The following is a 9,710-nucleotide window of genomic DNA, read 5'->3' as shown; positions in this document are numbered from 1 at the left end:
TGTTTGCAAAAAGAAGAATGTTTACAACCCTGCATAAAGAGCACGCTTTAACACATTGGAGATAATGTTACTACTAATCAAAAGTGGAAGTGTCTGAGTAAAACTTAAAAAAACCCAACCAACCAAAAACAAAACCAGAAACACCCCACAAACAAAACCCAACCAGACCCCAATTCTGAATAGCTTACATAAATAATTGGTGGATGCACGTTTTCTCCCAGTTTTTCCACATGCTTTATTTTTTTAATGAGTAACAGTTGCTGTGGAACAGCGGCCATTCCTGGTTCTGTTTCTGGAGGGGGCCAGTGATGCCCTGCGCACACAGTTCAGATATCTGGGGATACGCTGGCATAGAGCACTCACCTGAGATTTTTGTGGAGATTCCATGATTTGAGAGTTGAATATTCAAGGGCAGATTCTGCAATTTATTCACATTTAAGCACATATCTCATGAGTACTCCTCTCGATTTAGACCATTGGTGAGAATGCAAGCCAGTTGTGTTCAGCTGGAATTATGAAACTTGCCTTTCAAGACCATGTGCTTAAGGGCAGATACATATTGATTGATCATCTTTAGGAATTTACCTTATTCTACAAAATCACGACCAGCATTTACTTGACTGTTTCAACCACAAGAAATATATTTGGCCACAAGAGGTACATTATGTGTCTTTTAAAATGTGCTTTGTTTCCTTGTTCATTTCCATTGGAAAACCAAAGTAACAGTTTAGGATCATTGCCAGTCAGAGCAATGATCAGTCTAATGATCAGTCTCCTAATAATCGAGTTCTTCAGAGGAGATATTTACCAATTCTTGCTTCAAACTCCCTGGTGGTAGATGTGCGAGTTTGAGAAATGTTGTCATTAACTGTTTATCAGAACTGCAGTCTGTTCCTCTTCTGTGTGCAGCCCTCTGGCGTGTGTACGTGATCCTAACAGAGGTGCTGACTGCAGACCCAGTGAGCCTTTCGGTTCTCTACGGCATGTGAAAATGTCTTCTGTACTTGCAAAGAAGGTGTCATGAGTGTCTTGGAGGGACAGGGTGTCTCTTAAGGAGTATTTTTGGATACCATGAGCAGTAAATGAAGAAGCAAAATGAAACTGTAGTAATCCTGCAAAAAAGATTCTTACCATTAGGAAATCATTAAGAAACAAGCTTGATACAGTCAAATGAAATGGCTCGGAAAATTTGGTTTTCTTTTCTGTTTTGTTTTGTTTTTTTGTTGGGTTTTTTTGGCTTTTTTTCCTCTCATCTACTGTAATTTGTTCAATTAATTAACTAGTTAATTTTGAAATGCCGATGTCTGAATGCTAGTAATGCTCATAAGCACCTATACCTATGTGTATATTGGGCATTTTAGAGGTTTTTCAAAGTAGAATTCCAATAAGCTACAAAGTTTTCTAGAGCTGAGGCAGGATCTCTCAACGGGTGGCCTTTTACATCTGACATACGAAGAAACTGTAATGAACAAAACAGTCTTTTGCATTCAGGAAGAATCGGTAAGATAAGCTCGTGTCATTTTCTGTGTACTGCATTTAGTTCACTCGGTTCATTTGCAGGTTTACTTTAAAATTTCTTGAGAGGGCCAAACGTGTTGAAAGTCTGAATCCTTAATCTTTTTAAAATGAAGCAGATGGGCAGGAATTACAGACTTCTGCAGAATGCTTGGGTGAGCTAAAGCTGCTAAAGTACGGCGAGCTCTGCAAGTACAGGTGGAACACACGGCATGGCTGCGGTCAGACTGTGCAGCTGATGCTAAATGGGTGCGAGTGACATTTCAGTGGGACTATGCCTGTTATTTAATTGCAAGGTTTTGCTTTCTGACTGTGATAAGCAGGTTACTTTGCATACTCAGGTGTCCTTTCCACCATCTTTTGGTTTGCTGGCAGAGAAGGAGTTAGGAGGATTTTGAGTTACAGTTGCCTTTATTTTTTTTTTGCTGCAGTGCCAGTTGGATCGAAGGGAAGGTGCTGTCCTGTGCTCAGCTGGTAGGAGCACACTGTGAGCTTTGTTCCTGTAATTACTGGAAAGAGTCAGGCATAATCCCTTCAGAAGAAGGTATTGGTGATGGAAAAGTAATTTCTTTGCAGAACTGTAATTTCTACTGCAGAGAAGACTTAGTTAAATGCCACTCTTGCCTTCATTGTGGTGTTTTGGCAGTTGAAGGCTTTAGCAGCTGCTTGATTATTTTCACTACTGGGAAAAAAAGCCTTAGTTGTTTATAGTTGTAGAAGTGCTTCTAAATCTGTAATAAAGAGGGATAAGTTTGTCGTCTGAAATTGGCTATTCAGGCTTCTTGAGTACTTTATGAGGTTTAGACTTTTAGTTAAAGGGCACTGTGGTGCAGTGAAGTGCTACTACAGTAATTATAGAAGGATAACGTATAGAGGCGTGTAGAATACAGAAGTACTTGGTTTTGGTGTTGTCTTGGTTAGGTAAACACAAATGTCATAAACCCACCATACACATTTTAGAGCTTTCCTTTGACAGTCCCTAATTTTTGTTTACAGTATCAGTTTAGTATGATGAAAAGAATGTAGTTATGCTACACAGAAAAGATTTTAGACAATATTTATGTAAGATATTGTACAAATAAAGACTTTGCTGAAAACGACACAGTGTGCTCTGTTAACCAGAGCTACTCTAGGTAGCATACCTGTGCAAAAAACAATACTCTTTTGGGAAGCAATGACCAGAGCTACCATTATTGGAGAGTATGATATATTAAGATATACACATGGTCTAGCTAAAAGTTACCACTTTTTCTTTTAATTTAGTACTCAAGTTTAAATAGTTTCTCTATCTGGAAAAGCTGCAGAATGATTCCATGAAAGATCTGTTTATTAATTTCCCATTCATTTTCCTTTTCCGAAGAAGAATTGTTCACTTTCTTTGTAATCTAAATGTTGTTTGTTATTAATTGACTCCTGAAACCTAAGAAAAATATCCCGTTTTATTGCAAAAAGTAACATCACAGTTAAAAAACCTAGAAATTTACAAAACAAACATCAGGTAATACATTTCACTGAGAAGATGTTTTGTCTTTAAGGTAGCATAATTACTAAGTATTGTGGCTTTTTCAGAAGTGATACAGTGCATGAAGCTGTAAGAAGCCCTGCATGAGCTGCTCTTACATGGCAGAGAGAAATCGGGATTATACAGCCTGAATTTTTAAAGGAGGTTGGGTTGGCTCCATAAAACAGTTATTTCAGATACAGTAATTTTGGAATATGTCATATTCTGTGCAGTATTTTATAAATGGCGTATTGAACTTGTCTTTGAAATATGTCTTTCAGAGAAGCCTGCTAAATTTTGTATGGAGGCCCTGTTGAGCAGCTGTGGTTTTGGAGTTTGTTTGTTGTTGGTTTGTGGCTTTTTGTGTTAAATTTTATTTAAGAGCTTGTTTGTCTGTATTTCTAACATTCATTTCCTGCTCTGGGAGCTGGTTTTAGACATTACATCATAATTTTCTAAATCAGAGAAATTTTTATAGCCAGTACGATTATCTTCTAACAATCTACCAATTTATATTGCTTTTCCAGTCTTGACATCATAAATTGCATAGTGTGTGTCTGCTAAGTTTTAAGTTTTCTATATGAATGAAAAGTTAATTACTGAAGTATTTTTAAATTATTAAACAATAAAACAAAAAGCAATGTTTATGTATTACGTTTTCCCATAGTTTAGGTTCTCCAATTGCGCTACAAAGCTATTAAATGTTAAGTATTTTGTGTTGCTTGTATAGACAAATTTCGATGTTATATCTAAACAAAACACACAACAACCAGGCAGTTTTAGCCTCTTGCTGTGGCTGATGCACGCTGTGACTGACGTTTTCCCTCTGTTACCTTTGAATGTAACAAACAGCCTTTTGCTTCAGTGTTGTCTTTAAACTTTCATGCACAAGGCCTGTTGCGTGTGCCATAATATGGGGAAGACTGGGTATAATAGCTTCTTGCATTTAGTAGGAGTGGTTTTTTCATGAAACTATGATACTTACTCTTTTGTAGGAGTAATTTACCTATGCCATACTTTTAGTTTATTTTCAGTTTAAATATTGCATGTTTTTTGTTCATGGTAGAGCCTCTGCATGAAAAATGAGGGAGTTATGTCTGTGTTACAGGTTATCCCTTGTTTGGAACTTTATATATATATAAATATATAGATATATTGGAACCTAGCTGGCAGTTGCTACTACTGCTGACTAAATAAAAAAAAATCTCCTTTCTTGTACTGAAGCCCTGAAGTAGAGAGCTCTGAGAGAGCTCTGAGAGAAGTCTCGTTCTGCAGTACAGTGCTTCACCAGCACTGTCATTTTATATTTTCTTTCAAGGAAAACAGGTGTCTCAAAGGGTGTGAATTTGAAAACACTGCACAGAGGGCAGACAGATGTTCTTAGTGGATGGTCCTTAATTGCAGCACTGGGAGCCGAGCGTTGGCTGGCCTAGATATCTTATGTGTTTTTCTACTGATGGGTGTGCATACGTTAAAAAGAGGATTTCTTACACATGTATGGATAATCCTTACTTTACTGATTGAGAGAGAATTGAAAAACAACCCACTGCAGAATATGGAAAAGAAAGGATAGTTTGAAATGGGAAATAAAGGGTTAAAAATTGTCTACAGTTCTGAGTTCCATCAAAATCAGATATGAAAATATCAAACCTGTTATCATTTAAATTGGTGTTTTTCAGTTTTTCAGAAGTATTGATCAGTTCAGGTCATAAGAAAGACTTGGAGCCTTACTTAGCTATCTTTTTTGGTTGGACATCCTTAAACTAGTTAGAGTATTTCTGTTCTTGCATAGTTTTACTTACCCCAGGAGTTGATTGCTATGTGGTGAACCAAAATGCTGTGGTTTGTTTAAATTGGATATTCTTTATCCTTTGAAAGTGTATTAAAGGCATCACACTCATTGTGTATGCAAACCCCGAATCAGAGAGCTTAAAATGAGGGGGTTTTTGTGCTTATTGACAAAAAGATTGCTTTCGTATAATAACAAATTACTTAAAATCCATTCACTACAGAAAAAAACTTAACTGGTTTTGCTGGTGTTACGCCTCTTGCTCTTGCTTATTATCATATCTTTACCACAGAGGATATTAATCTTAGAATGTTACTTGAATACACAAGTAACATTTTCATACTAATAAATCCTTCGTTATGAAATTATAGAGACTAATCCAAAATAGGATTGCTGTTGGCATCCCAGCATCAGATCTACATGAGTTTGAGTGTCACATAATAACATATTCTGCTGTAATAATTTTATTACATTTACTGTATCCACAAATTATTATTGAAGAGCTCTCACGAAAGACATCCTTTTTGCTAGTAAAACTTTATATAAAGCTCTTCTTCTGAAAAGCCTCTAAATGATAATTTTGTGCCTGTCATTTCAGTACTGACTGAACTTAACATGGAAATGCTTTTTAAAACTGGCAGTCCTTTAGAATTTGATAAATGAAGCCATAGCACACTCTCTTCTCAATGAAGTCTAGTTTTGTTCGTTTTTCCAGACAAAATTATTCTGTGCAAAACTGTTCTTAATGTGTTTTCCAATGTGAAATTAACCCTAAGAATTCAAGGAACACAGAAGCATACAAAAAGTGTGCAGACATTTTTAACTAGCATTGTGCAATTAATACAATGTGATTTAGAAGAATAAGATCTAGGGGTTAATCTATTGACCCTGGCACCATTTGAACTAATAAACCAGAGTCACTTCTAAGAAAAGGTCTGCAGTACATTCTGCTAAACATAAAGGACATTATTTGGGCTTTACAGTGTGCCCTTTAAACTTGCTTTGGAAAACCTTTTCCCCTTTATCCCCCATAGCCCATGTTTTCATGAGCAAAATAAACTGCAAATTAGGTTACATTGGCATCCCCTAAGCTGGCTGGTAACTTGATTAGTTTTGAAGGAAAGAAATAGCTGCATCAACATCTGACAATCTTTTCAGCATGTATAATTTTTAGATTCATTAAGTATTACTTTTTATGACCAATGTTTTGCCATATATCAACTTGTATCTTAAAGCCAAAAAAACACATCTTGGGGTATTTTGGCATAGTGATACAGGTCTTAAATGGACAAATTGGGCAAGTAGTTTAGCAAGACAGTAGCCACAGTGGTTATTTCCCTCTATCCAGCAATTGCATGGTGACATTGGGGGCATGTTGTCCATTTTTAGGCTTCTGGGTAGATGAGAGACATTAACTTACTGGAGACAGATCACCATGATGACAGTGGGCTACAGCACATAACATGTGAAGAGAGGCAGTGAAAATTGGGTTTGTTCAGTCTTTAAGAAGTGAAGGCTTAAAGAGAGAGGTCTTATCTGTCCGATTTTTCTTGAAGGTGTATTTGGATAGGGCAAGGTGTAAATGTCACTGTTTAGAACAGAGGAAATTCAGAGTAGATGCTAGAAAAAATTATGGAACAGTTTTGCCCCAAGGAGTTACGGATTCATGTCCTTGAAAATACTCAAAACTCAAATTCACTAAATTGAAACAATAAAAGGACAGAGTGAAACGTAGCCTGAAATGCTTTTTTTGTTGTTAAATATTAGATGACAGCAACAAAAATATTTCAGTGGAGATGTGGCATAATTGCAATAGTCTTCTTTGAGGAGAGATTTGTTTGAAAAACGTCGATTCCCCTGAATTTGTTCTTAATGGTGTGGTTTGTTTAAAGATCAATGAAGTTCTTTCCTTTTAGTCCACGTTGCTTATAAATAGAAAACGAAGACTGTGTGACACCCTTAGCTTTGTCTACCATTGTTTTTTAAAGTAGAGATTTAAACCTCGTTATTCTTGGAAAGCTGAAAGAAAGTCTTTACAAAGCATATGAAAATGTCCTTGGGAAAAATGAGAAATCCTCCTTTTGAAAGAAGAAATTTCTTTTTCTTAAATAGTGTCTTCATGTGCCTTTATTGAGTGAGATGACTTAAGTAAGTTCAGTTCTTTTGATTTTTCAGACACTTCATTAAACTTCCTTTAGCTTTGTGATTTCGTAATAGCACATTTTCAGATGTGTGCTTTCAAACCTCATCCTGTTCTAGTGTCTTTTGAAATGTAGAAGGATCTATAAGGAAGTCAAATCCACCAGAAGCATTTTCTTTTCACCTTTTTTGTTTTTCTTCTCAACTCCTTTTTCTCGGGAGCTGTGTGATCCAGTGGTACCTTCTGAGGTAAAGCCGAAGCTGAGTTTTGTTCTGCCTGATCCAGAGTTTTCAAGATTTGATGAAATCTTCCTTCTTGTTGTCTGAAGTCATGTTCTACACTATGGAAAAATGAAGAGATTTAAACTAGCAAGTGAGAAATTCCCTCTATAAGAAAAAAAAATGTAGAAAGGATGCTTACCTAATTAGAATAATTTGGCATTATTCAGTATTAGAGCCTGGTTAAAACACAAGGATGTACAGGTTGCCACTTTGAAAATAAGTTCATGCCTTAATCTTTTCTGAGGGAAAACATTTTCTTTATATGAGTTAAGAACTCCAGCACAGTGTCCAAAACAATGTGATAAAAATTAAGGGAGAAAAAATGAAAATGTACTAGGATGACCTTTCAGTGCATTTTTTTAAATGGTCAGATGTTGGTACTGTAATCCAGCTCGGTCATGTGCTTGTCTGGCATGAATTCAAAGCTCTCGTGTGCTTCACTTTGTTAAACGTGACTGTCTCCTGCTAGAACCAAAATATCTAAGAAGTTAAGCAAAAATCTACGTTTTAGCGATAAGTTGTTAGTTAACAGGAAAGTAAAATGCAACTCATTTTCTCCATTGAAACCCATAATAGGTGTCAATTGAGAGCCAAGATGTTAATTAGATAAGAGCAGTTATGCACACAGAGATAAACATAAGGTTCAAAAGAATCCATGTGGACAGTGATTAAGCAGTCTGATACAACCAGTGCAGTTAAAAACAAAGCATTAAAAGCAAGCAAACAAACGAAAAGACCCAACTGAAAAAGATGCAGTGCTGTATGGTTTTTCTTAATTTCAACATCTTTTCTGGACAGGAGAGCAGAATGTTGGGATGTCACATTAAGCCCTGAACGTGAGTTGGGCACCGAGTAGCAGTTAAAATCAGCTAGAAGCTTGTTTCCCTTACAATTAATATATTTTGGTGTTTTTAGTGAAACCAAATAACTCAGCTGGCTAAAAGAAAGCAGCAGTACTATTCTCATTTAGAAGAACTGGAGAGGGATCTCTGGACAAGGAACAATACATAATAAATAAGAAAGAAGTAGAAGAAAGTGATCTAAACAGTGAATGATTAGTATGTCTTCAATTTCATCAGCTTATTGCTAAAACAACAACTTAATGCTTTTCAGTAGTCACAGATCATGAGCGCTGGAGAATGAAATGTTTGGTTTATAGCATGTGTAAGGATGACATCCGTTCATGTTCCTTTTGTCTTCCCTTCCTCAGAGTTTCTAATTTAATGTTGGAGAGATCATCTCTAGAGGCCAGAGGTCAATTCAGTCTTCATTTAATGCTGTCCCTTATACGCTCAGATCACTGAATCTGGTTGCTACTTGCACTTCTTGTAATGCTAACGTTCAACTCGTCTTACATAACCCTGCTGGGTAGTTAATAAAGCTAAACTTACAGCCCCTGTACACATGGTCACTGTTAGACTGAAAAGCTCTCTTTACTTTACCAATCAGTGTAATCCACACTTGGAGTGATGTGAGATTAGTGGTGTTTGACTCAAGGACTGCTGAAAATGTGCGTGAGGAAGAGGACAGTGATCCAGCGTTCTGCTTGTGCAGTGACTGAATCGCTGATGTTAGGTTCTTTAAGAGCAGAAGAATGGGGAGCGAGATGAAATGCTTGGTACTGTAACGACAACAGCTATGCTATGTTAGCGGAGAAAATACTTGCGTGGATCTTTTTAGGCTACATAAAACACAGGAATTTATATGGGTTTGTCTAGAGCAAAAGCGGATAGCAATTACTTCTTTTAGAATATTTTCTAATGAATACGTTATGAACTTCAAATACTGGTTACTCAGAATGCTTTTTTTCATAACCATGTCTTGTGGAACATCTCTGTAAAGTGAAAACTATCGTTTCCTTGCCATTTCCTTTCCATGTTTTGTCTCTTACACCTAGAAACTCTTTGGAGGAGTTGTGTTCTCTTGTATGTGTTCTGCTAATCATAGCACTGTAAGCCTCCAGGCACTGTTGTCATTATAAAGCACCTAGTAAATCAAAGAGACACATCGGTGTTTTCCTACTTCATTGGTTCTTTCCTTCAGATACTTTACCTTATTGCTCAGGATCTTTCCTGTATTGAAAATGTGTAAACTAAAAATACAGAATAAACATTGTAGTTTACTCTTCTGAAGAGAGGAGGCATCCTGTGGTAAAGGGTAGTTTGGACATACAGTCTAGAGTGACCTCTGTTCCTGTATAGTCCAATAAAAATTACAGAGATGATTTTGTCGGAGACAATGACCAAGGAAAGGAAACCTGGTTTGTCCTGGATCTGCCTTTTGATACAAATTCAGTCTTTGCTCTTGGGTAAGTCTTGTAACTTCCTGGCATATTCAATGGACTGTTGAGAAGGGTAACAGCTTTGTCTTGGAGTTGTGGTGTTTAATTCATGACGTGTCGATTACTTTGAAGTGGAATTACCTGAGTTTAGGACATTAGTACTTGACTGTGCTGTATGTTGAACATGTTGTTTCAATGCTGTA

The sequence above is a fragment of the Mesitornis unicolor genome, unplaced genomic scaffold (genome assembly GCF_000695765.1).
Source record: "Mesitornis unicolor isolate BGI_N332 unplaced genomic scaffold, ASM69576v1 scaffold4068, whole genome shotgun sequence".
In the NCBI taxonomy this organism is placed as follows: Eukaryota; Metazoa; Chordata; class Aves; order Mesitornithiformes; family Mesitornithidae; genus Mesitornis; species Mesitornis unicolor.
The sequence above is the reverse complement of the archived record's forward strand: the minus strand, read 5'-3'. Positions refer to the sequence as shown.